At 36.4% G+C, this 27,625-nt stretch overlaps 1 long non-coding RNA gene across 1 annotated transcript; it reads right to left on the minus strand.

The window, feature by feature from the left end:
• Window positions 1-19,555: 19,555 nt before the first annotated feature.
• Window positions 19,556-25,858, minus strand: LOC119071612. The gene is made up of 3 exons (XR_005086695.1): window positions 25,847-25,858; window positions 20,098-20,099; window positions 19,556-19,588 (listed from the first exon to the last, which is right to left on the minus strand). It is a non-coding gene; the product is annotated as an uncharacterized LOC119071612 (long non-coding RNA).
• Window positions 25,859-27,625: the final 1,767 nt, after the last annotated feature.

Below are 27,625 nucleotides of genomic sequence, written 5' to 3' on the forward strand. Positions count from 1 at the left end.
TATATATTTTAACATGTTTCGCAACCATAAATCAAGATAATGATTTGCATAATACTTTATAGTTGCTGATAACATATATTTGTGATTTACATCGATTTTGTGTTAACACTGTTATTACTTTCTAAACTATAAGTTGAAAAATGTTATGTAGTTGCTTGGAATGTCGAATTGTGAAAAAATATAGCTATTTTCATCTTAAATTATGAATTGAGAGCTCCCAATTAATTATAGCAGAAAATTCGCGTCACAATTTTGCAATATGTTAGTGAACAATGGAACTTCGTCCAGCTACAGACAGTTCCACCACGATTTCTTTATTTGCGGATAAATTAACTCCGAATAAATCCGAACAATGTTAATCGCGGATTTCATAGGTATGTATGTGTGGGGTGGGATCCAAATTTCAATCTTTAGTATCTGGAGATGTAGTGATTGTAGGGGCTTTTGATTGTTAATATTTAAATATGCCTGAGCACTTGCAACGATCACAACTAATTTCTGAAGATTTAAAGACTAAGTCTCTCGGAACGGGTTGAATTCGGGTCACGCATTGTCTCGAACGCTGCATACTATTACTCACTAAAAGATTTAAATCAAGGTGCATCTTTCCATCTGTGTAGTGATTCTGACTCAAATACGTTACCCGTTGTGGAAAATGTATGCACAATGGGAAGCCACAAACGTTTACTACAATTCATACGATATTTGATTATTTGTCGAGCTCTCTACAAGGCGTTCGAGACAATCTTGCGTGACCAGAATTGAAGCCGTTCCGAGTCCTATGACAGACTGGTAAAATTTGATTTGTGATCCAGTTCACATTGTTATTAGTTAACTTAGTAAAAGCTTTGCCCATTAGAATTCCTTTAGAGACTAGTAGCAGCAAGCGCTCAATATGACATTGTAAATCTCGAGATTTTTTTTATGACGAAGATGAGGTAGAAAATTAGAGAAAAAAAACAATCCGTGTTCCAGGTCACGATTCTGGGACGCGATTAGCTACATATAGTTCTTAGATCATACGTAAATAAATGGCTTCACAACTTTGACCTATCACAAAACAGATGGCCCAGGTTTCTAAGCAATTTTGTAGTTTATAAGAAAGAAAGGATGGCGTTTATAGCAAACTTTCGTGCAACTGCACATCTGATTCGATTAATATAACATTACCTCCGCCCATATACCTTTCGACGTACTTTAATTCTGTATATAATCCCACGATTGATACCACCTCTGAAGTTGTTTATGATCCGTTTGAACACCAGTCAGTTACAATCAGTCAGTCTGAAGAAACGGATGTGATATTCACTCCTGGGCAAGTTGAGGCAGCACTGAAAGGGTTTGATGTGAATAAAGCTTCCAGTCCGGACAACATCCCCATGATGTTCTTCATGCGGCTGTCATTGTCACTGAGCCTGCCGCTTTGCATTTTGTTCAATAAGTCCATGAATGAGAGTAAGTTCCCTTCGAGATGGAAGATTGGGCTCGTTTCCCCGGTGTTTAGGAAGGTGACAAAAATTGTGTCGCTAATTACAGGCCAGTGACCATTTTGTGTGCGATGTCGAAATTGTTTGAAAGGCTGGTTTTCAATAAGCTTTTCGATGCTGTAAAGGCGAACATTCATCATTCCCAGCACGGATTTTTCGCTAAGAGGTCGACCCAAACGAATCTTATGGAATATGTATCGGATGTTGCCGATGCAATAGTAGGAGGTGGCCAGGTCGATACGGTTTACACCGATTTTGCTAAAGCATTTGATAAGGTTGATCACGGTATCCTGTTGGACAAGTTGAGGTCCCATGGATTCCCGGACAAGATTGTGCAATGGTTCTCGACATATCTTCGTGACCGATCTCAATTTGTCATCATCGGTGCATCCAAATCTGATAGAATTAATCCGACGTCCGGCGTTCCTCAGGGATCGATACTGGGCCCATTACTTTTTATTCTCTTCATCAACGATTTGTTGTTATCACTCTCATCATGCTCGGCATTCGCAGATGATCTTAAAGTTTATAAGTCCGTAAGGAACGAGTACGATTGTTTATTACTCCAAAATGATATCAATAAGATCGTAGATTGGTGTAGAGTTAATAACATGCATCTCAATGTGGGCAAATGTGCGGTAATGTCAACGTCTTATAGACCGAACAAATTACTATTCCAATACAACGTTGGTAAGGACGTACTAAAGAGGGTTGATAAGATAAAAGACCTGGGTGTGATCATTGACGATAAATTATCATTTGTAGAACACATAAGTGACATAACCCGCAAATCGTATAAAATGCTTGGATTTTTATTCCGCTGTGGCAAATACTTTTCAAGTCAATTGAGCATGGGTCTGCTTTTCTCGTCACTCGTTTTAAGTCGGCTTGAATACTGCTCCACAGTTTGGAATCCCCTCTACGCTAATCACAGTGATCAGATCGAAAGAGTGCAAAAAAAGTTTACGAGATTGTTTTATTATAAATTTCAAATTGCTAATCCACGTCCTGAATACCATGTGCGACTAAAACGCTTAAAAATGCACTCTCTTGAATCTAGACGTCTGGAGAATGACGAGATCATGCTTTATAAATTAGGCCACAATCTTGTTGATACGCCACTCTGCCAGAAACTCTCTTTTCACAACCCCACGAGACAAACGAGACAGAAATCCATGTTCTGCCTGCCAATGATGACCACAAACTATCAAAGGAATGCGCCGGTAAATAGAATCCAACTGAACCACGATATCTATTTTGGGGATCTCAACGTTGTTGGTTCGAATCTACGTGCTTACAATAATTTGGTCAGGAATTTTTTTGATTGGTGACCATTTCGCAGACGGACCTGCTATCATTTGGTTATTCTAACCTGTTCTGGTTTTGTTTTAAATTCTGCTACTGTATATTTTCATTATTACTAGTGTCAAAAAATTTTAACGTAAATTTAAATTTGATCTTTAATTATGTAAATTATGTTTTTATTCATTGTAATCTGACTGACTTGTTATTGGGCTACGGCCTGTTAGTTGGTCATTAAACGTGAAAAAATAAAATAAAAAAATAAAAATAAATAAGACTTCAGAATAGAAAAAATGTCTTGACACTAAAAAATGAAAAACAGATCATCTGCTATTTAATGTGTGAAAACTTCGTTGGTAAAATATTTGAGATCAGAATAACCATAATAACCATATCACTAATTTCATACGTATAACGACAATACACACGGACTTCACGTCCGTATTCTTTAAATTTTAAATCTCGCTTCCCTCTACGTTACTATAGTACTATAGTACACGAATGGATATCATTTGTTCATAGTAGTGAAAAACACAGATTAAATGGTTACGGTGGAAGATAACAAGATGTGTGTATATATATGCGGTATACGTATCTGTGGTACTGAAAAAGACCGAAAATAATTAACTTAATTTAGCTACTCTCGAATTTATACTCTGTGTTTGTTACATTTATTTATAAAGGACCAACATTTCAACGAAATCCTATTATAATTTTCTCTTCTTCTTCTTCTTTTTTTGCAAACGCATTACATTCAAAAGTTCCACTAGGAGTTGTATGTTTTATACGAATGTATATATATCTTCCTATGGGATGATATTTCAAATGCGAAAAAAGGAAAGAAAAGTACTTATTACACTAAAGGCAATAAATAAAAGAATGTTGGTTTTGTATTTGGGGGTAGAGATAATTTCTTTTTTCTCATCCCATTAATTTCGGATTACCATTCCAAATTAATGACTCGAATAATTAGCCCTGAATATATAAATATATACACTCCCAAAAATTGAAACGGGTGAGTTGAGCTGTTTGGTATTTTCTTTTCAATTACTATTTGTTTTTGATACAGTCATCATTATGTGAATCTGCTTGCATTCCCAACTATATTCCAATAAATTCGATGTGTAACTTTTCTATGAGTGTGGTATTGATTTGTACTGTGGTGGTAGGGAATGTAGTGCATTGTATGTCTAAAGTTTAACGAACGGTCACCCGCAACATGATCGTGATGTATATGCGCTTATGCTGAGTTGTGGTTCACCAAATAGTACATAGGCAACGCACTCCAAGAGATTTTATTAACTGTCATTTGGCTTTTTACTTCGTATGGAACGTATGGACTTTACCAACATTTCTGTTCTTTTGCCTTTGAAGTGCGTTGATGAAGGACAATTTAAAATTCGGTTCAAATTTCAAATAATTACGAGGATGGTATTCAATGGTCGGATTGGTAACAAAGATGGTATTCAATGGTTAGGATTGGTAACAAAGCCGGTATTCAATGGTCGCATTGCTAACACAGCCAATATTCAATGGTAGGATTGGTAACAAAGCTGGTATTCAATGGTAGTTTTGGTAGCAAAGCTGGTATTCAATGGTAGGATATTTAATGGTAGGATTGGTAACAAAGCCTGTATTCAATGGTCGGATTTGTAACAAAGCCAATATTCAAAGGTCTGATTGGTAACAAAGCCGGTATTCAATGGTCGGATTGGTAACAAAGCCAATATTCAATGGTCTGATTGGTTACAAAGCTGGTATTCAATGGTACGATGGTTAACAAAGCAGGTATTCAATGGTCGAATTGGTAACGAAGCTGGTATTAAATGGTCGAATTGGTAACAAAGTATGTATTCAATGGTCGGATTGGTAACAAAGCTGGTAAATCGTACCTCAATATTAGGCGAAGTCGGACTCATTACCAGAGTAAATCAATTTTCCATCATGACCAAAAATTATGACTGAATCGGTTCAGATCATCAATTGTTTAAACGTTTACCGAAAATCGAAATGAACGTTAAGTTAGCATCATCGATATAATAGAGAACTTTAGCAAATCACACAATAATGACAAAACCAATAATTTCCAACAATAACGAAAACGATATTGACACGGAAAAATTTTATCATTGTGAATGAGGCGGGATGGGTAAATAAGTAAATATGTTCACAAATCATGGTGTGTTATGTTTAAAATTTTTGAATTCGATTGATTTGACATTTTCAAATGAAAGTCACACAAAAGCTTTTCATGTGAAAGTGATAAATTTATATGAATCTCTCGATAGACCAGCGTTGACAATAAGTGAAGTTCGAATTTTAATGAATAAATTCTAGTTTTGGTCTTCAGAAGTTGTCAAGGATTTACTTTGAATTAGCACCTCCAACTTGGAAGAACTTATAAATGTAAAATTGAATCCTTGTGAAATAAAATCGCTGATTTAGCCTATCTGTTTAATCAATGGGAATTTTTGAAGAAAAAAAAAGAAAGACAAACGAGAGGAAATTGGGAGAGAAGTGAAATATAAGCGTGACGCATTGCCACAGTATAATATAGAAAATATAAGGCAGGCAGAGTCGATTTTATCAGCACCAGTCTTCAGTTTAAGAACGTGTGCTGAGAAAATCCTGTTGAGGTAGAAACAACGATTTATGCACAACTGAAATAGACAAACGCCCAAATGAATCAAGACTCGAATTTATGCTCCAGTAGATCCAGTAATCCAGTATAGCTCCAGCAATCCAGTATTTTTTAGTATATTCGAGTACATCCACTATATCGTGCATAAATGTGTTGACAGAATCGTCAGATCGTTGATTGTTTATTTAATTTAGAATTTTTGTCTACAACGTGTATCTCTGAACATATATAGCTTTATTGAAATCTGTAGACTAGAACATTCTGAAGCTAGTGGAAAGGAAATGGAAAAATTAGCTTGCCTTTTGACGACGCAATTTAGAGAACAAGTTGTGCTGTGGTGAGCATAATCTCACAAACAGCGCGTGGAGCACATTTTGAAATTCATTCACTGCTTTTCAGAAAAAAAAAATTTCGAGTAACTCCCTTTACCATCCAAATAGACACGTTGTACACAAAAATTCTAAATTCTAAATTAAATAAGATTGTCCACATAACAGATTTTTATGTTAGTACACCCGCTACTCGTAAAATCACGGCAGAGTAAAAGTAACCCAGGCAGGAGCGCTTGTTTGACTAGGGACCTGAATAATCTAGTAGCCGTATGTTTTTTGCGAATTAAATTTTTCAACTTATGTCAGTGTTCATATGAGTTCATTTTCATACAGTGTATTAGGTCCCTCATTTGACGTTTCAATAATGAACCGCTCCTGCCATGTTTACTTTTACTCTGCCGTGGTAAAATTCACCAGCAGTACCAAGCACAGCAAATGAGGTATCAATGGAAAGCTTAGATAATGTACGTTACAACTAGCATATTAGGTTCACATTAAGCGTCATCAGTCCAGCCCAGACCTGTCAAAAGTTCACACAGATTTTGAAAATTTTTGTTGTACATTTTTTCCAACATCTATCAATGAATCTAATCATACTAGGCATGCCCCGAAAGTACTTGAACTCAGCTTTCCAATGAGCCCACTCTTACCCGGAACGATTGTTTATAGCGGCCAAAAAATTAGGTTAAAAAACACCATTTTTCCATCTTCGGATATCTTCAACCAGGAACCAAGTGAAGCTCGAGACTGTCTGATGCCTGTTTTGAGGTCTACTGGCAAAGACCTTTCAAACCATATTCATCCCAGACGATATAATAGCACTTTTTCACTGCTATTATTTCACCTTTTAAGAAAGTTGTCCGGTGCACAAATTATATTTTTCTACTTCAATTTAATTTCTGTTAAAGTACTTCAGAAGAATTTTGAATTCTGCCACCACATAACACACCATGATTTGTGAACATATTTACCCATCTGGCCTCATTCACAATAATAAAATTTTTCCGTGTCAATATCGTTTTCGTTATTGTTGGAAATTATTGGTTTTGTCGTTATTGTGTGATTTGCTAAAGTTCTCTAATATAGGGTAGATATATCACTAAAATGACCGCTGGCGTGACGATCGACGGTTCGGTTTTGTGTGCAAACTAATGACAACCAACTTTACTTCTAAGGGAATTCCCCGTATTTAGTTCATTTACATTCATTTCAAAGAATTGGACGCACTCACTTATTCATTACTATGTGAAATTGTGAAGTTAGTTTCAATTAGTTTGCACACTCTTCCCCACCATTCCTCACGTTTCCGTCATCAGTTTCACCAAACGAAGAGATCTATTGGTACACACATTGAATGTTTGTGTGGAAAGAATGTATGAATGTATGTGTAACGTAACTTACGTTCTAAGAAAGCGCGCGGAATAAAGCCATACCAATATTTCAAAATCCTAATGTCCTCTTCCTTTTTGAATGTACCTTTTAATGTCCCTTCGCTTTATTTTGTGTTTTGATTAAAAATTGTTGTCGTTGTGTGTGTTCCAAATTTTCGTTCTTCGTGTGCATACCAACCTAGCCTATATTATATGGATGGTTAGCATAGAGAATTCATCTATCTCAATCTTATGTTGCAATGCATTCCGCACTGCATATTCCATTATTTTCACATTATTTACATGTTAGTTTAATTATCTTGTTTCTACAACTAATCCTAAATTGAATAATAAAATTTCATTTCGTATGCATGAGCCATTCCCTGCAATATGGACCATGATGAATTTATTGTCGGACATTATAAGAGATTAACAAAGTTTATGACTATGTGTCATATACCACTTAGATACTGGTGATATTCCCTAAAGCCGGAGAAAATTTAACTCCCAAACGAAAATGATGATGAAACGACGTCGTCGGGGACGGAACAAAAGATCATTAAATGGACAACTAACCGAACATTGAGTTTGGTGGATGTACAGTGGCTGCATCAGGCTTTCCACTAAAACAAAACGTGCTCCTGAAACTATGCAAGTCACTATCTGTCCTTTCCAGTGCTGAGTTGTTGAATAGCAATGTTGCGAAGGCAAAAATTGGATCAGATCAATTTTACCAAGTTAGATATTAGTGTGGGAATACATAACCGAATCAGATGTGCGGTAGCTTGAAAGTTCGATACCAACGCCATCTTCATATTAATAACCAAAAATTCTATAGAAAATGGCGCCATCTGTTTTGAGATAGACACAATATTTTATGAAAGACAAGTAAATAACAAGGTAGATATAATGTCGAGGTAATACCATTCAGACACGAGGCGCACATAAATTCGATGTTAATGACAACCTTTTTTTTTAAATGTTGATTGAAATCTAAGATTTACTTTCACAAAATGTTTTCGCTATCTCAAAACAGATGGCCATGCATATTTGGATACTTGCATGTGTAATTGGACAACCGTTCACTTTAGGCAGTTTGGTTGCTTTTCGGCTGCAGAAAGCAAGACTGCCAAGATTGCTATTTAGGATTTAAGATGTGAGATTTGCAATTCTACAATTTTTAAAGCTTTTAGATGTGGGAGGCCTGGTACATTATACATCCTTATCCATGCGACGAACGGCTAACATTCAATGTAATACCCAATTAAGATAGCTGGTTAGGAAATTTGTATATTCTTGTTTTCCGTACGAGAGACACTTTCATTTCGATTAGACAAAATGATTATCGGAGCGTTGCATTGTCATTGTATGAGGCTGTGTATACGTTTTCACATGAACATTAATCTTCAATTTCTGATTCATATCGGTCATTATGTTAGAGTAGTCGAACATAAATAACGAAAAATCGGATGAGTCAATGCTAAAAAATCACATTCAACGACGTCTTTCGGTTTGTCATTTGGCTTCACTTAGGTAGATATAGTTGGGGAGGTAATATCGGTAATATTAGTTCGATGCTAATAACCAAGGTAAATATAATGTCATATATAACCGAATCAGATGTGCGTTGGCACGAAATTTCGGTACAAACGTCATCTCCCCTTCGTTAAACGAAAAAAAAATGGAATAGAAGTTCGGGCCATCGGTTGTGAGATAACAATAGTACATTTGAGGACCGAAAATACAAACTTTCGCAGTATTTGGCATAAAATAGTACATTACAAGCTGGTTTGGACATTTTTATTTTGCCAAGTGTGAGGAACACAAAGCATGTACGGTATTTTACTCGTTAAGCCCTACGGAAGTAAGTTTTCCTGCAAGCACCCGTGACGGAAAACGTCTTTCCGCGGGGTGTAGCGAGTAAAAATATTTTGTGAAACACATGTAAATCATATTTAACCATTTTAAAATAAGATGTCATTAACATCGAATTTATGTGCGCCTCGTGTCTGAATGGTATTAGCTCCACATTTAGGGAAAGGAAACCGGACGGCTTTTGGCGATTCCGGTTTTCGGTAATACCGGACACTGTAATATCGGTATTACCGGTTTTTTTGTTTAAAAATCCAAAATTTAATAATGCACAATTTTCTGATTTTCTGACGGAGAAATGCTAGTTGCATTTTGGGGACTTTGGGACGTATCAGAGTTGATGATTTTTATTTATTGTAAATATTTGTTTTTGAAAAGATCGTTCTTTACTGGTTGCAGCCTTTTTTCGCTTTTAAATAAAAAAAAATTGATTTTCTGATTTTATTAATCAAATTTAGATTCTTGGATTTCAAAAAAAAATGTCTAAAATTTAGTTTAACTTATTGTTGTTGCTTCTTATGAATTTTGTAAATTTATTTTTTGTTTTGAAAGAAACTACGTAATGAACATAAATGATCGATTATGTCGTCATTTAATCTTGATCGTAGTTTACTGCAAAAGTAACCAGCAGCCGATAACGCTCGCTCACACTCAACGTCGTATTTCCGACCAATTCCAAACACTTTTCTCATGTTAATGACTTTCGGATGCGTATTATACCAAGATTCGGAATTCTTCCCGTGAAGAATGAGATTGATATATCTTCTATTCCTTAGTGACGTCCACTCGTCAAACATCGTACAAAATCTTTCGCTTTTCGCTACCAAACCCTTTATAACTTGCTTCTGATGTTGACGAACTTTTTTAGAGTAGTCGATTGTCAACTTTTTGAATGATTTGGCAGTCTTCGGAAGAATGTAGCCCCGAGCATTCAACGATTCGCGCAGTTCTTCTGATTTTTCGAAAACGTTGAACGTCAGACCGTCTTTCGCCACCAACGTAGCTACAACTTCATCCAATGACTTTTTGCTTCTTTAAGAATTAAAACGTTCTCCAATTTACTTGGTTCCATTATAACGACTACGACAATTAGGTTAGAGACAAAATCGTGCTTTATTTATGGTCTTCTTTAATTGTATTGTACGTAATGCAGACACAAATTTTGCTTATAGCTAGCAATTTTGATTTTGAAACCAAATATGCTTGAATTTTCGTATCATTTCATGTGAATATCTATCGATTTTTGAAAATTTATTTTTTCAGTAAAAACCGGTATCGTTAGCTCTGAAACCGGCAATCGGGATCCCGGTATTACCGGTACTACCGAAATCGTTTATACCGAAATCCTTTCCCTATCCACATTATATCGCATCGAACAAATTCATGTCTAAATTTCACTGACATTCACTGTAAGCAATACAAAGAATAAATGAAAACAAATAAGTAAATCAATATGTTACAATTGAATGAATACGTTTAATACCAAATGGTCCATCCTGAGAATTAGAATTTTGAACAAAAATTACAAAATTTCGTAGTTATTTGTTCCACAATTATTATTATGGCAATTAACAACTGCCGGAGTAACAGGAACGTCCGTCACAGCCGTAACCAGGTGGTGCGCCTCGTATATGTTGACAGGTTACAGTTTCGTCAGTCCAACACCAGTTGCCACTATTTCCAGAACAATAGCTCCAACATGAATGCGGATAAAGATTGGTACCACAAAATACGCCACCAGTCGGATTTCCGCTGAACGCAGAAGATGCTAAGGTCAGGATGATTATAACGAGTTTTAATGCCAGCACTACAAGAAAAGAAATAAATAAACTTCGAGCTGATTGAACTGAGCTGAAGCATATAACGTGGTGTCAATTTTTCCATTCACATGAAAACAATGACCCTACGTCAATACATTTTCTGTCAAAATTTTATTTTCGCTCGATGTGTAAACCACTCCTAGCTCGTCTGTTTTTCCTGGGCCCTAAACACAGCGACAGACGTACGTAAAGAATTTCTTAGGTTACAAACGTCAAACTTGACAGTAGAGAGTAGAAGGAACAATCGAAATTCGACGTCACTGCGTGGGTAGGGTCTATTTAAAATAAAAATTTATTACGCCTTGTCCCGAAACAAGGACCGACAAATTTATTTGACTCTTTCCAGAGCCGTCACAGAGTTACGATTCACGAACTAAGACTACATACACTTTACACATAGATTACTCACTCTTGAATTTGTACTAGTCGTCAATCAAATAACAATAAATGAATGGAAATATTTTGATTTTAAATTGCCTTTTATACCTACAGCAAGAGTAAACAAAAACAAAAGCTCAGCCCTTAGCCGGACCCGTACGAAGAAAGATGCGTATGCCCTATTTATCTATATATTACTAAAGCATTGCCAAATGTTTAGTTGTCCATAAAAGTTATCCATTCAAACTTCTATTTATTTCAATCATAGGTAGACATAGGTAGACAAACAACTTTGTTAGAGACGCGTAAGTTTATTAGTTTACTTCGTACGGGTCTAAAAATTTTAATGTAAAATTTAAAAAATCGAATAGTGTTCACAACTATAATTTTTTACGCGTCCCTGAAAATTAGCATAAGATTTCTATCTCAACATAATTTATGATAACGCAGTTGTTTGTATGATGTGTTTATTACAGTTTATGACGCCAACATTTTTGGCTATTGACTTCCGCGTTCCGTATTTTTACATTAATCCGGAGATATAGCCGAAGAAGTGATAGTTTCGAGGCTAATTTTTGAGGTTTTTCGCATTATATTGACGGACAAGAATGATTCAAGCAGAAAATGAAAGATATTAATGTGCAGCAAGTAGCAGTGACATTTCAGCGTGAATTTGCCTCAGCTGTTTTTCAGCTGGACCACAGATACAAATAAGACGGTTTATACTTGTGGTTTATACTTGACGAGTTTAACTAGATTTTTGTAAAGTTTTTTTTAAGTTTTTTTTTTTTAAATAAATCAACTGTTTAGGGCGCCAGAGATCAGTTCCTATAAGTTGATCACTCTTCATCACAGAAATTGATTGCTACATCTTTCCAGTTCTAGAACAACGGATTCGACGGATTTTTAAACCAACTTCAGATTTTCAGGAAATGCGGAAAGATCACATGGATGTATGTTTTGTGTTGTAATTCGTATTTTTTGCGCTTGTATGTGTGCTATATTTCCGAAATTTCGTTCTTCGTGTCTCATTATCCACAGTATATTATATCGATGATTACAGCATAAGAATGAAATGTCAGTATTAGGTGTATCATAATTCGTCTAAGATTTGTATACACCCATAGAACTGATCATAGATGCGATCAGTGCTGTGGGTGTATACAAATCTTAGACGAATTATTATCATTTGATCGCAACGTTAAAAAACTTGGCAATAAATGCCCTTTCAAATGATGATACTCCGCTACTGACTATTCGCTAAACATTAGACGCCCATGTAGTTTTCGATTTCAGCTAGAGGTATTTTTAGTGATTCCAAACGTCCTGAGTAAGGACGCAACGGTTTGATCTACTCAAGATTTCAACAATAGGAAAGAGAAAATGAAAGTTTTTGTGGAGTTCCATCTGGAACCGAAGTTGAGGACTGAAATCGTTAAATTGATTTGTTTTGGTTTTCTGACGTTTTCAGGTTTACGGATTATTCACGTTTTCAGGTTTCGGATTTTCAGATGGATCGGTTCTAGAGGTGGTCGCCGGTCTATATTTTTCGGCGGCGGCTGTAAATTTTTTTTAAAGTATCGGCGGCGGCTTGAATCGGCTGAGCCGATTTTCCGAAACTCGGCGGCGGCGTATGTCAAAATATTTATCGGCGGCGGCGGCGCATTCGGCGCAAAAAACGGCGCTTAACGGAAAATTGTTGTAGAAAAAATTTGTTCTAAAATCTTACATTTATTTTAGTTAATAGTGTGTTCTTTATAAGAGAGTACAATTATAGCTTAAAGGAAAAAACACAAAATGTCGATGTACGTTTGAGTCGATCACGTTTTACGTGTGGGTCGCAAATGCTACGTCTCGTACGTAGTATGTACATCGAAATCGTAAAATTCTACGTCTACATCGTACAATAAACGGCTGAGTGAACCATTGGTTTTGTCCTCACTCAACTACAATGTACAAAACCAATGGTTCACTCAGTCGTTTATTGTACGATTTAGACGTAAAATTTCACGACTTCGATGTACATACTACGTAGGAGATGTAGTATTTGCGACTCACACGTAAATCGTGATCGAATCAGACGTACATTGACATTTTCCGTTTTTTCCGTGTTGACTTTAACTCTAGTATTGCCTCAAATTGGCAGTGTGTAGCGATCCAAGTCATAGATTTGAGCCGAGTGATGAGATCCAAACTGTCTATTTCGTATTGAAGAATGTTGCTTAATAAAGAAGTCTGAGACTACTGTTTCGTCAAAATAGGATCCTAAAATCGTTTTGCCGATAGAAAAAGATTGAAGAATCGATTGTCGTTTGTACCATTGAGACAGTATGTAGTAGGGGGGTTGAAAAAGCACTTTGTTGGACTTTTTTGGGAATTCTGAAAGGCTATGGCCAGAAACTAAGATTGACAAAAACAAGGCATCAGAACAGTCGGAGCGTTTGCTGCGACTTAGCCCCGTACTACCCGTAATCCCATTTCGTCCGTAACCATAATACTTCCGTAGCCGTAATACGCCCGGAACCCTAATACCTCTACAACCCTCTAATGCGTCTGTTACCAAAATACAAGTCAAGTTGGGCATTGTCAAATTTACTGAAAGTGTTCATTTTTAAAATTGCGCATAGCGCAATTACGAAAGCCCGTACGAAGTACCTCTCAAATAAAGCCAACAATTTACGACAATATTTTAGAAACCCAAAATTTTTTATGTGGGATATCTTGGCACAACTCCCTTTTTTCAATTGAGTTGAGATGGATTGAGTTGAGTTGAGAAATCTTTTGTTATCTCAACTCAACTCAGTAAAATTCTTTTGTTACCACAACTCAACTCAACAAATGAATTGAGTTGAGTTGCGATGAATTGTGTTGAGTTGAGATGAATTGAGTTGGGCTCTATCTCAACTCAACTCAATTCGGCCTAATAAAATTCTTTTATTAAAAAAATTATACAGATAAACTATTAGACGATGCGAGAAAAAAAAAACTCTTAAGTTACCGACACCGTTCCGGCGCCCGGCTCGCATTGCGGCCCTCCGCTTCGCTCCGGGGCAATGGGCCGGATCGCTCGGCGTGTTAAAACGCTATTTACGTACAATGAAATTTCGTAAAAGAATTACTTCCCTACGGTTGGCATAGCGTTTTAACACGCCGAGCTATCCGGCCCATTGTCCCGGAGCGACGATGTCGGTAACTTAGGAGTTAATTTTTTTTTCTCTCGCATCGTCTAATAGTTAGTCTGTGTAACTCATTGCGCATAAAAAGCGTTTTAACACGCCGAGCGATCCGGCCCATTGCCCCGGAGCGAAGCGGAGGGCCGCAATGCGAGCCGGGCGCCGGAACGGTGTCGGTAACTTAGGAGTTAATTTTTTTTCTCTCGCATCGTCTAATAGTTAGTCTGTGTATTTTGTTTTATAAACAAATTTTACTAGACCGAATTGAGTTGAGTTGAGTTGAGATAGAGCCCAACTCAATTCATCTCAACTCAGCACAATTCATGGTAACTCAACTCAATTCATCTCAACTCAACTCAATTCATCTCAACTCAAGGGGAAATATTGAGTTGTGCCAGAATATCCCACATAAATTTTTTGCCAACTTTCCATTGGGTATTCAATTACCTCTCAAATAAAACAAAAATTAGCAAAATCGGATGATATTTACTCGATTTATGTGCAAAAAACACTTAGGGCCGACTAGCGGCCTTAGTCCAAGGGCCCAAATTTAAAACTTTTTTCGCCACGTTCTTTTCGGTATTCAATTACCTCTCAAATAAAACAAAAATTAGCAAAATCGGATGATATTTACTCGATTTATGTGCAAAAAACACTTAGGGCCGAGTAGCGGCCTTAGTCCAACGACCCAAATTTAAAACTTTTTTTGCCACCATTCTATTCGGCATTCAATTATCTCTCAAATGAAACAAAAACTAGCAAAATCGGATGAGATTTACTCGATTTATGTGCAAAAAACACTTAGGGCCGAGTAGCGGCCTTAGTCCAAGGGACCAAATTTGAAACTTTTTTCGCCACGTTCTTTTCGGTATTCAATTACCTCTCAAATAAAACAAAAATTAGCAAAATTGGATGATATTTACTCGATTTATGGGCAAAAAACACTTAGGGCCGACTAGCGGCCTTAGTCCAAGGGCCCAAATTTGAAATTTTTTTCGACACGTTCTTTTCGGTATTCAATTACCTCTCAAATAAAACAAAAATTAGCAAAATCGGATGATATTTATTCGATTTATGTGCAAAAAACACTTAGGGCCGAGTAGCGGCCTTAGTCCAAGGACCCAAATTTAAAACTTTTTTCGCCACCATTCTATTCGGCATTCAATTATCTCTCAAATGAAACAAAAACGAGCAAAATCGGATGAGATTTACTCGATCTATGTGCAAAAAACACTTAGGGCCGAGTAGCGGCCTTAGTCCAAGGGACCAAATTTGAAACGTTTTTCGCCACGTTCTTTTCGGTATTCAATTACCTCTCAAATAAAACAAAAATTAGCAAAATCGGATGATATTTACTCGATGTATGTGCAAAAAACACTTAGGGCCGACTAGCGGCCTTAGTCCAACGACCCAAATTTAAAACTTTTTTTTGCCACGTTCTTTTCGGTATTCAATTACCTCTCAAATAAAACAAAAATTAGCAAAATCGGATGATATTTACTCGATTTATGTGCAAAAAACACTTAGGGCCGAGTAGCGGCCTTAGTCCAACGACCCAAATTTAAAACTTTTTTTGCCACCATTCTATTCGGCATTCAATTATCTCTCAAATGAAACAAAAACTAGCAAAATTGGATGATATTTACTCGATTTATGGGCAAAAAACACTTAGGGCCGACTAGCGGCCTTAGTCCAAGGGCCCAAATTTGAAATTTTTTTCGACACGTTCTTTTCGGTATTCAATTACCTCTCAAATAAAACAAAAATTAGCAAAATCGGATGATATTTATTCGATTTATGTGCAAAAAACACTTAGGGCCGAGTAGCGGCCTTAGTCCAAGGACCCAAATTTAAAACTTTTTTCGCCACCATTCTATTCGGCATTCAATTATCTCTCAAATGAAACAAAAACGAGCAAAATCGGATGATATTTACTCGATTTATGTGCAAAAAACACTTAGGGCCGATTAGCGGCCTTAGTCCAACGACCCAAATTTAAAACTTTTTTTGCCACCATTCTATTCGGCATTCAATTATCTCTCAAATGAAACAAAAACTAGCAAAATCGGATGATATTTACTCGATGTATGTGCAAAAAACACTTAGGGCCGACTAGCGGCCTTAGTCCAACGACCCAAATTTAAAACTTTTTTTGCCACGTTCTTTTCGGTATTCAATTACCTCTCAAATAAAACAAAAATTAGCAAAATCGGATGATATTTACTCGATTTATGTGCAAAAAACACTTAGGGCCGATTAGCGGCCTTAGTCCAACGACCCAAATTTAAAACTTTTTTTGCCACCATTCTATTCGGCATTCAATTATCTCTCAAATGAAACAAAAACTAGCAAAATCGGATGAGATTTACTCGATTTATGTGCAAAAAACACTTAGGGCCGAGTAGCGGCCTTAGTCCAAGGGACCAAATTTGAAACTTTTTTCGCCACGTTCTTTTCGGTATTCAATTACCTCTCAAATAAAACAAAAATTAGCAAAATTGGATGATATTTACTCGATTTATGGGCAAAAAACACTTAGGGCCGACTAGCGGCCTTAGTCCAAGGGCCCAAATTTAAAACTTTTTTCGCCACCATTCTATTCGGCATTCAATTATCTCTCAAATGAAACAAAAACTAGCAAAATCGGATGAGATTTACTCGATTTATGTGGAAAAAACACTTAGGGCCGAGTACCTGCCTTAGTCCAAGGGCCCAAATTTGAAACTTTTTTCGACACGTTCTTTTCGGTATTCAATTACCTCTCAAATAAAACAAAAATTAGCAAAATCGGATGATATTTACTCGATTTATGTGCAAAAAACACTTAGGGCCGAGTAGCAGCCTTAGTCCAACGACCCAAATTTAAAACTTTTTTTGCCACCATTCTATTCGGCATTCAATTATCTCTCAAATGAAACAAAAACTAGCAAAATCGGATGAGATTTACTCGATTTATGTGCAAAAAACACTTAGAGCCGAGTAGCGGTCTTAGTCCAAAAGACCAAATTTGAAACTTTTTCCGCCACGTTCTTTTCGGTATTCAATTATCTTTCAAACGAAACAAAAACTAGCAAAATCGGATGAGATTTACTCGATTTATGTGCAAAAAACACTTAGGGCCGAGTACCGGCCATAGTCCGAGGGCCCAAATTTGAAACTTTTTTCACCACGTTCTTTTCGGTATTCAATTACCTTCCATAAAAAACTAAATCTAGCAAAATCGGATGAGATTTACTCGATTTATGTGCAAAAAACACTTAGGGCCGAGTAACGACCTTTGAGCCCGTCCAACAAGCCCGCGTTGCATCTTACCCAAAAAAAATATTGACAACTTTGTTCTACTTGTCAATACCTTTCATTTGATGTATCACAAGCAGCTATTGCGTGCGAATTTCGATAGATATCGTCGAAAGACTGAAAAACACCTATAGGGCCCTAGCTCTGGAAGGGCCGACCCTACCATGCCCATTTTCGAACTTGACCTTACTTTTGTCGATACCAATCGGGGAAAAAAAGAATTTTGAAAAAAGGTTGTGATTTACTCAAGCTAGAGGGGTCGCGGACAGACGGACATTTTTTTATTGCGGATTCGTTATCTATGAACATAGACAAATGCTTTGCCCTTACCGTCTGCTTCCAATTCAACATGTTACAAAGGGCATATTAATCTTATAAGCCCCCAGTACTTCGTACGGGGCTAAAAATAAGATCGACCGCTTTTTGTGTTTAGCGCAAAATCAAAAAGTGAAAAAGGAGGCAAATGTAGACTTTTCAAAATCAAAGTTAAATGACGTTGTGCTAATTTTCGCTTTTTGAAATTTTTCGAGGAGTGCAACCTCAGCATATATTGTGTGTGAATCGGGCGTAGTCACAGTTCACAGCATTTTATTAATAATAAAAAAACAGCTTTTGAAAACGTGCTCAATTGTTTTGTGTCAATCTTAGTTTATGGCCATGGCCTTTCAGAATTCCTATTATTACACAAAAAAGTCGATACAAAAAATACTAAGAAAACATGAAAAGTAAACTCAAAAACATTATAAAACATTTTTGGAAATTTTGATAATTTTTGGAGAAATGTTTTATGTTAGAAATGTGGTTTGGTTTTAAATGAAGTCGCAACATTGGTAGATTGCGCCGAAAATTAGTAAAAAAAACGAGCCGGCGGCGGCGGCGTAGTGTTTTGATTTTACCGGCGGCGGCGACGTCTTTTTTGGCTCTTTTTTCGGCGGTACTCGGCGCGGCTGGCGCCGGCGCCCACCTCTAATCGGTTCTCGCGTTTTTATCTTCGTTTTCAGATTTTCGGAATTTTCCCGTTTTCAGATATTAACACGTTTGTACACTACTCTGCACCACCCATATGAACCACACTACTCTTGTATGCCACTGTACTGCAGTTACATACCTCGTTCTAAGTGAAGGATGGGTAGCGCCACATACCTTGTTCTGTATGAGGATGGGAACGCAACATACCTCGTTCTTTTTGAAAAAAGACAGGTAACACGACGCGCTTTGTTCTGAATTAAGTATGAGCAACACTACGTACCTTGTTCTAAGTGAAGGATGGGTGACGTGCAATTAATAAAAAAAGCGGGTAACACTGCACATCCGTGAACGATGCGACATACCTGTACCACTTAAAGACTTTACCCCAAATAATGGGTCACTACACTATAACCTTCATTAGAAATGCCTTAGATGCAGGTACAAGTGGGGACATTGACGAAGTGGGAAATCGACAATCAAAAGCCGGAACGAACGATTTCAGGACAATTTCAGAGTCTGACGAAAACTTTTCATTTTTGCATTGTTTTTCGATCAATTTTGCTTCAACCGTGCTTGAATCGAGTAAACCAAATGTTATGTTCGTTTGCTGAGAATTCAGTATTCCTGCTTGGTACGAATGAGTTCCAGATTCCCGAAGCATACCATTTCGTACTGGATTTGAAGTCGGACCTAGAGTTCTGGATCAATTTTTCGATTTCTGTGTTCCAATGAACGAACGGATGAATGAGTGAATGAGTGGTTTTCTGTAATGATGAGTGAGTAAGTAGAGTGCTAGTGACTGTTTTTGCTGGATGTTTTGAATCTTGTCTGCCACGCTTCAGGGTTTTTCGAAGTGGCATTACTCTCATGTCCAAACTTTCCATCAGATGATGGCATTTTTCTATGTAAATTATCAAATGTTTATTCAACCGAAAATTTACGGCTGTCTTGTGTAAGAGGCTAGCGGAAACAACTGAAGATAGTCGGTTCACTCTGACTTTTGGACCGCCGCAAGTTCTCGAGGTCGAAACAGCCTTCTTCTTCCCAATTCATTCACTAAACGTGAGCTCTGCGAAGCGTTGGCTTTGTTTGTGAACTTATCTTCTGTTTTAGTTTAATAGCCTTGCGCTGTGGGTGAGTTCTAGTGTTGCATTTAGTCCGTTGCCAAATCGCAACGTTAAAAAACTTGGCAATAAATGCCCTTTCAAATGATTATACAATTCGTCTAAGATACAAATACATCCACCAACACTAAAATCGATGAGGCATGAAGATGGCATGTTTTACATAAGTTGCTATAAAGTTCCAAAATAAATCTTAAAGATGATCAGACCGACTTTGCATTTCTCTCTGCTACTGGTAATAAGTTGCATTAAAATGTTGAAAGTCTGCAACTCACTGTTCCAGTCATATGCAGCCTACCATTTACTCAACGAACATATTTTTAAGCAAACACCGCTTCGTGCATACAACAGAGATGCTCTTAAACTCTATGCAAATACGCATTACTGATACCATACGATGCATACGATTCAACTTTTCACTCGGTGTGTTATACAACGAATATGTTACATAATTGGCCACGTAAGTTAGTCATGTTTGAACGAGTTTGATTGTATGCGTGAGTATTGATCCGAATGCGAATGTTTGTAGAACGAGTGGAGCGAGTGAAATAATTTGGATACGATAGTGGCATTAAATGACATTTTGTGTCAAATGAATAAGAAATTCTTCTTTGTAAATGTTTGACAGCTACTGCAAGTTCTTTGTTCAAACTCAATGTCTCCTTCAAAACATTTCCCCCACCATAACAGTCTATAGTGTACATCACGTTGACAGAAATATAAATGTCAAACTGAAAATCTTTGTTCACTTTGACTTGGAACTTACCATCCGTTGGTAAGGATGTTCTTCACTATTACAGTCTGAGTGATGACGTAAAGTGATTGCTACCGAAGGTGGTCGCATACACAGTAAACACAACTTTCCGGGCTCTGATGCGATAAAATAATGTGTGCCGACAGGGTGTGGGTAGTAAATGTAGTATACTTCCAAATATATTGTATAAATAATGTAACGTGTAACAGCATCAGAGGGATTATTGAAGAAATTATGTGATACAGACACACAACGGCGTAAGTATGTACATATATTGCTAACAGTGAGGAACACAAACACAAAATTGTAACACAATATGCAAATATCATCTTAGATATCTTGATTTTATTTAGTTTTGTTTCTGATATTTACTTTAACTTAACCAAATATTAGCGACATTTTTATGGTTGAAATCTACTCGGTGATCTTAATGCAAACGTGTCGAAATAGTAGTAGATTAATGAACATGTCTCTTAAACCAGAAAAATTGTCTGAATTCCCTGACGTTCTTTCATCGAGAAGACAGCGGACCATGAAGACGTCATCTATTTTAAACATCTGGCCTTTATTGACTTCAAGTTTGTTAAAAGTCCGAATGTTAGCCGAAGCAAATGGCCAAATGGCGTAAGAAATGTCGAGTGTCTAGAAAACAGAAGTAGTATGAACGTCAGGATTCGAGACATTATTTTGGACGAGTTCCTCCATAAACAATCACAAAAATAATTTCAACGGGGAACAGGACCAATAAAATAGTTATGTCGCCCAAAAAAGCTTTCGTAAAAGTAAATTGCGATTTCCAAGGGGAAAATCGTCAAAAATGGAACTTTTCATATTCCTTGAACAGAAATCAATGAGAAGGGAAGTAGTGATGAAATATCTGTGCAAGAAACACTGGAACTAGTATCCTAAATTATAGCTACGTGTCTTCTATTGATCTAGAAAAAACATAAAAAAATCCTTACTAGCACGTATGTGACTTCCCCAGGGCAAATCCCAGGCTCCTGAGAAATCAGAAGTACTTGAATGCCGCTTTGGAATGACACACAATTTATGAAAAATGGATTGGAAATGGCCAGGGAAAATGGCTTCAAAATTGATGAATTTTCCGTGACACTTTTTGAAAAAAATTTCCCAAAAAAAAGTTCTTCCATGGCTTCTCCGGCTGGAAAAACAATTTTCCGAGGAAAATGAAGGTTCCACAACTTTTCATGGCAAACAACATGAAACAAGGAAAAATCTTAAAGAACCCTAAGTCGCATGGAAGTAGCTGCACTACGAATTTGGGAGACCAGCAATTTCTGGGTCAATTTCGTACCTTCGTCATGACCTTTCACAATTACCACGTAGCCGAACAAGAAACAAAAAGTGTCTATATTGGGGTAGCTAGCGAAGTACCTACTTACGTTACAATGAACAATATTGTCGAAGAATTGAGTGCATCACTCATAACTACTTAATTAGATAAATCCGAAGCATAATACTTATTCATTCGATTACGTATTCATCGTATTCACTCTGATTTATAATTCATAACCAACCACCATGTGAATGGTTTATGTGCTACGAAAACATATGCTTGGCAAACACATAAAGTTTAGAGACATGCCTACTCTCTTCAACATGTCCATCAAAAATTTCAAATTGCTGGAACAATTATCTGCCCGTTGGGAAAAGGACATACATTCGAATTTCATATTCATTTGGTTGTTGCAAGTATTTCATTCGTCGAGACCATATTATTTTAAACATTAGCTGATACTTATATTACACACATAACTTTCATATTGCAGACATTTGTAAGATAAATTTACGTTAGATGTTATACCATACCAGAGCGCCGGTTATCTTTTGTGAAACTGTGCAAATACATAGTTGCGAATAGCATAAACTTTCGTATAAAATTAATGCATCGAAATGTGTGAAATCTTGTTGTGGAACATTTCAAAATTCGTTAAAAGCACATAGGATATGAGTAAGGATATAATGAAGTACATAGTTTCGCATGAAATTCTTTAATAAGTCCAAAAAAAACTCTAAAGGGGAAAGTGACGCAAGTCCTTCTATCTTCTTCTTCTTTATTTCATTCATTGAAAATCGACAAATTTAATACAGTATAGCTCCAGTATGTTTACCAACAATTCGAGGGAGCTATTCTACTTACAAAATAACTGATATCGCCGAGCATGACGCATTCTGCGTCTGAACTAGAGGTGTGCGCCGATCTTAAAATAGTCGGCGGCGGTGCGCCGACTGGTAAGGGATCGGCGGCGGCGCGCCGGAAGAAATTTATAGTCGGCGGCGGTGCGCCGATCGGCGCGCCGATAAATTTACAAAAAATCTAAACTTTCGAAAATAATGCAAAAACATTTGAAAAAGCGTGCGCAATCATTTTTCCGAACACTGAAATCTTACTATCTTGTAATCTGAAGTATCAACCACTTATACAAGGGGAATCAACTGAGGCGTATCTCACCTTTTATATTGTGTACAATGCACAATCACCTATTATTTTGAAAACATCTAATTTAATGAATCCAAGAATGATTAATGAGTTTGCGTAAATGACATGTAAGCTATAAGTCAAATTATAATTTGGAAATTTTAAGTCACATCTTCATACCAGATGTTCTGCAGGCTTCTTATTTCCAACTTATAATTTATGTCATTTACGCAAACTCACTACTATTATCTTTCGATTTATGCAATAACCGTTCCCGTTGCCTTTAGTCCATCTTCGATGAAGGAGTGAGATCGTAGTAGAAGGTTTTCGCAAATAAGAGATTTAGATAAACTTAAATTTATAAGTAATAAGTGCATAGACTACGCCAAAATGATTTTTTTTCCCAAATTTTTTAAATAAAGCAGCTAAAAATTGAAAATAAAGATACCCGTGTCTCGTCTTTTTGACGAAAAAACTTGAAACCGGAAAGATTTTCCACTTTATAAATTCCTAAAACACGTGATTTGCGCCATTTTCCACCCAAATTCCACATAAGGTCTTAAGTTTGCCACTTTACAATTACAGTAGTTTTGACTGATTCACTGAATTTTGTTCTCCTTCTTCTTCCTCTTATATGCACAGAAAATAGAGTAACGTACCCAAGAGTTCACGTTAAGTGAGGATACAGAAAAGACAAATGCTGTTTCGACCTCGGGTATCGATGGCGGTCTCGGGCCAGCGTGATCTGACCATCCTCAGTAGTATCCATCGATACCCTTCCCAAGACAGCAACAAACTTTTTCTTTGGACTAGTATTTATATGGCGACCATATAAAAGACGAGCTATAGGTAGACCACCAGAGAGATGGACAAACGGAATTAAGAATATTGCAGGTACAAACTGGCAGCAAATGGCAATGGATAGCAGTGGATAGAAACAGGCTGAAAAAGAAGAAGAAGAAGTATTTAAAAATATGCATAAAACACTTGCCATCTACTGATAGAAATAGGATACGTTATAGAAAGCTACTTCGAAGATAACCCTATCGTAGCATCAGAAACAAAATCACCGTCGTACAGTGCAAGTAAGAAGAAAAACCCAAAGTTTCAACAAAAAAATTTTAACAAAAAACTCCTTTCTACGCATATAGAAACATAGCAGCATATAGAAACCTGACTTATAAATTAAGAGCGATAAACATTTGCTAAAACCTTGTACATGTACTCAGGCACACACTTTTGTATAGATTTTTCAATTTAAGTTTATATTTATTGTCGCCCATTAAAATTTCTGAAAGCACTAAACGTATAAAATTTCGGCGCGACGAAAATACAATCGGCGGCGGCGGCGGCGTGAGCTATTATTTTTCGGCGGCGGCGCGCCGAAAATTTAGCAAAAAATCGGCGGCGCGCCGGCGTAAAATCGGCGGTGCACACCTCTAGTCTGAACGCAAAAGTTTAAACAACTAAAATTTGCACTAACAAAACTTAGAAAGAAAATTTTACCAAAAGAAAAGTTTGCGTCACAAAGGAGTAGATGATTCGGTTCTACTACTTTTGTAAAATTTTTGTTGTTAAAACTTTTTGGCAGAATGCGTCACCCTTAACGATATCAGTTATTTTGTAAGTAGACACAAGGACTTGCTTCACTTTCACCCTAAATTTATTTATCTCGATGTATCTGTTCTCGGCAGATAAAATAGCGTATTAACCTGTTGTACCTTCGGCTCGGTACATAACTTCCAAATCATCAAAATAAACATTTTGGACACGATTCATGTGTAGTGCGGCCTGGGATCATAATTCCACATTTAGAGCCTAATAAAGTACTTTTCACTCCGTGTCACCAATAACCACTCATAGAAACACATCACATCTCTTGCTGAAAATAAAAGGCTTTCTCATACACACACACACGCACACACTCAAAGAATTCTATGGAAACTGTTGGCTTTACCAGGATTCGGTAAGACTTCAAAATATCCAAAAGTAAATTTAGAGACAAACAAGTCTTATCGAAAGAACAATTCAATTTTGGAATGATACTATATGAACATTGACGAATAGATTAGGCTCTTAATTTAGAACAGTTGTGGGCAACTTCGATGATATCAAATTGATAATCTAACAGACACTTCCGGGATCCTTACCGGGATCCGGGATTTCTCCTTTCGTTAAAATAGCACTTTTGGTGCAGATGACGTCAGAGAAACTCATATTCTAAATTTCAAGAAAATCTATATAAACGCTTATGATTTAGTGGGATCAGCGGGAACTAAGGTAACTTACAAAAAAAACACTCAGTTTTGCCTCCGATTAACTAAAGCACGCCACCAAGTTGAATTCACAGTCATCCGTTTTGTCACCGTTTTCATTCTGTTTTGCCTTTGTGTACATGACAGTTGACACTTCAAACAATAGGTCTAACATATGCTAAATTATTTGAAATGACAACTGTCATGTACATGGAAGTAAAACGGAGTGAAAACGGATGACTGTGAATTCAACTTAAGAAATTGAATGTAGAAAATCCAAACTAAGTCAAAAATTCAAATTTTTAAATTCAATATCTCGTCCACATCTAAAGCGACTTTGCAGTTTGATAGATTGTTGAACTCGTATAGATCCCCTAAAAAAAATTTCTTCGAAATTTTTGTAGTAGCAGACTTGCGTCACGCTCGTTAACTAACGTACGACCATGATAGAACCAAAATGAAGAGTAACGAAAAGAAAATTTAAAAAAAAAATTTATATTCGAAAATGCGATGTTGACGTAGTGTAATACAGTGTACAATGCAGCACCTTTCATTGCATACAATATGGCGATATTTTAACTAACATCCATTCAAGAAATCACTTTATTATTCTACATTTAGGCTCGTGTAACTAACAGCTTTTCCATAAAGAAATGTGTAGTTCGATATCATAATACGCGAGTACGTATGTTGTTCATACGCCATTTAGCTGAGACAAATGAATGTTATAGAAATTATTGTTATCGAATTTTTTATTGTCGAAATGGTTATGGTTCTGTTACGGAGATATGGTTCTTCTATGGAGAACTGTTGATGGTTCTTCAATGGAGAACTGTTGATGGTTCTTCAATGGAGAACTGTTTATGGTTCTTCTATGTAGAACTGTTAATGGAAATGATGAATTGCTTGTAGGTTCTTATTGAATAGCGTAATAATAATTATAAGAATTCGGGAATATAAAAAAATGCTTTTACAGGTTTTGTCGAGGGGTGGATAAACGTAAATTTAGTTCGGACCTTGTTTTTTTTAAAACATTTTTTTCTTGTTTTTTTCTGTTTTTTATTTTTTTAAATTTTATTTTTCTGTTTTTTGTTTATCTTTTGTTTTGTTCTGTTTTATTCTGTTCTCTTTTTGTTTTTAAACAAAACAAAACAATTTTTCGTACCAAGACAGGAAATGACGATTTTTTCAGCACCAGTCCTAAGTTTTCCTTACGAGCGAAGCGAGTAAGGAAAATTAGGACGTGTGCTGAAAAAATCCATTTCCTGTCGAGGTACGAACAACGTTTTGTGCATCGGACAACTGAAATAGACAAAACACATCAATTTACTTGAAAACATACACACTTCACATTCACCATATTAAATTTAATCAATCGTATAGTCATAGAAAAATTCATGTAATTCTTCTCTCGCACTATAAATCGTAAAGAAATGAAGTTTTTTCCCGCACGATATATAGTTCGAAAAAAACTGACATTTCTCAATGAAAAATCATGGCAAAATAGGTCGTATTTCAGTTGTCGGATGCACAAATACTATTGGTTTTCTGTGTTTCCGTTTATTTTTCTGTTTTTTTGTTGTTTTTTCTCGTTTTTCTCTGTTTTTTCTGTTTTATAAACCGAACAATTGAAAGTAACCACGAAATATTTATACTAATACGGTGTTCTTCTTGATCCTTATTTATCAAAAGATTCGTCAATAATAAACAATAATAAACACTGTCGTATATTCTCTGAACGAGACAATAAAGACAAAACAAATTAGAATCTTGAACCATCATTATAAATCACGAAAGTACTCACAATAATCACACGAAACTGATTCAATCGAATTGATAAATACTCGATACTTGATTGATTATACTGGCAAAGTATTAAAGTTAAAAATCGGTGCGGATCACCGGCAATTATTGAGGTTTCTTATTTTGATTCTCGTCGTAACTTTTAACCTGAAAAGACTGTGCAAAAAATTGGTTAGTTGGTTGGTGGGCAACTGCAAAACTCATCATTTAGAAGAAATATTTACCAGAACCGAAACCAGAAATCGACTAATAAATTTAACCAGAACCATACCAGAACCAGAACTTTTCGGCACTATTATAATTCTACACAGATTTCATTCGGTAACATTTTTTTTCGATTAAAATAATCCCCCTCCCTCTGTATGAGCCTGGATGCATACAAACACATCAGTATGTGTGCGAAATATAACGAGAAAAACGTTGCTCTGTCCTTTATTGTTTCTTATAGGTACATGGAACGTGAATGTTCATACTTAATGTCTTACTTTAGTGAGATTAATTTCGTTGCAACAAAGTTGAAAGTGCAAATAACAAAGATCATAAAACACGTCAACAGCATCCTTTATATTATGTTGGTTATGTAGGTTTGTGGATAAATTTATCATAAA

Source organism: Bradysia coprophila, assembly GCF_014529535.1.
Source record: "Bradysia coprophila strain Holo2 chromosome IV unlocalized genomic scaffold, BU_Bcop_v1 contig_5, whole genome shotgun sequence".
Taxonomy (NCBI): Eukaryota; Metazoa; Arthropoda; class Insecta; order Diptera; family Sciaridae; genus Bradysia; species Bradysia coprophila.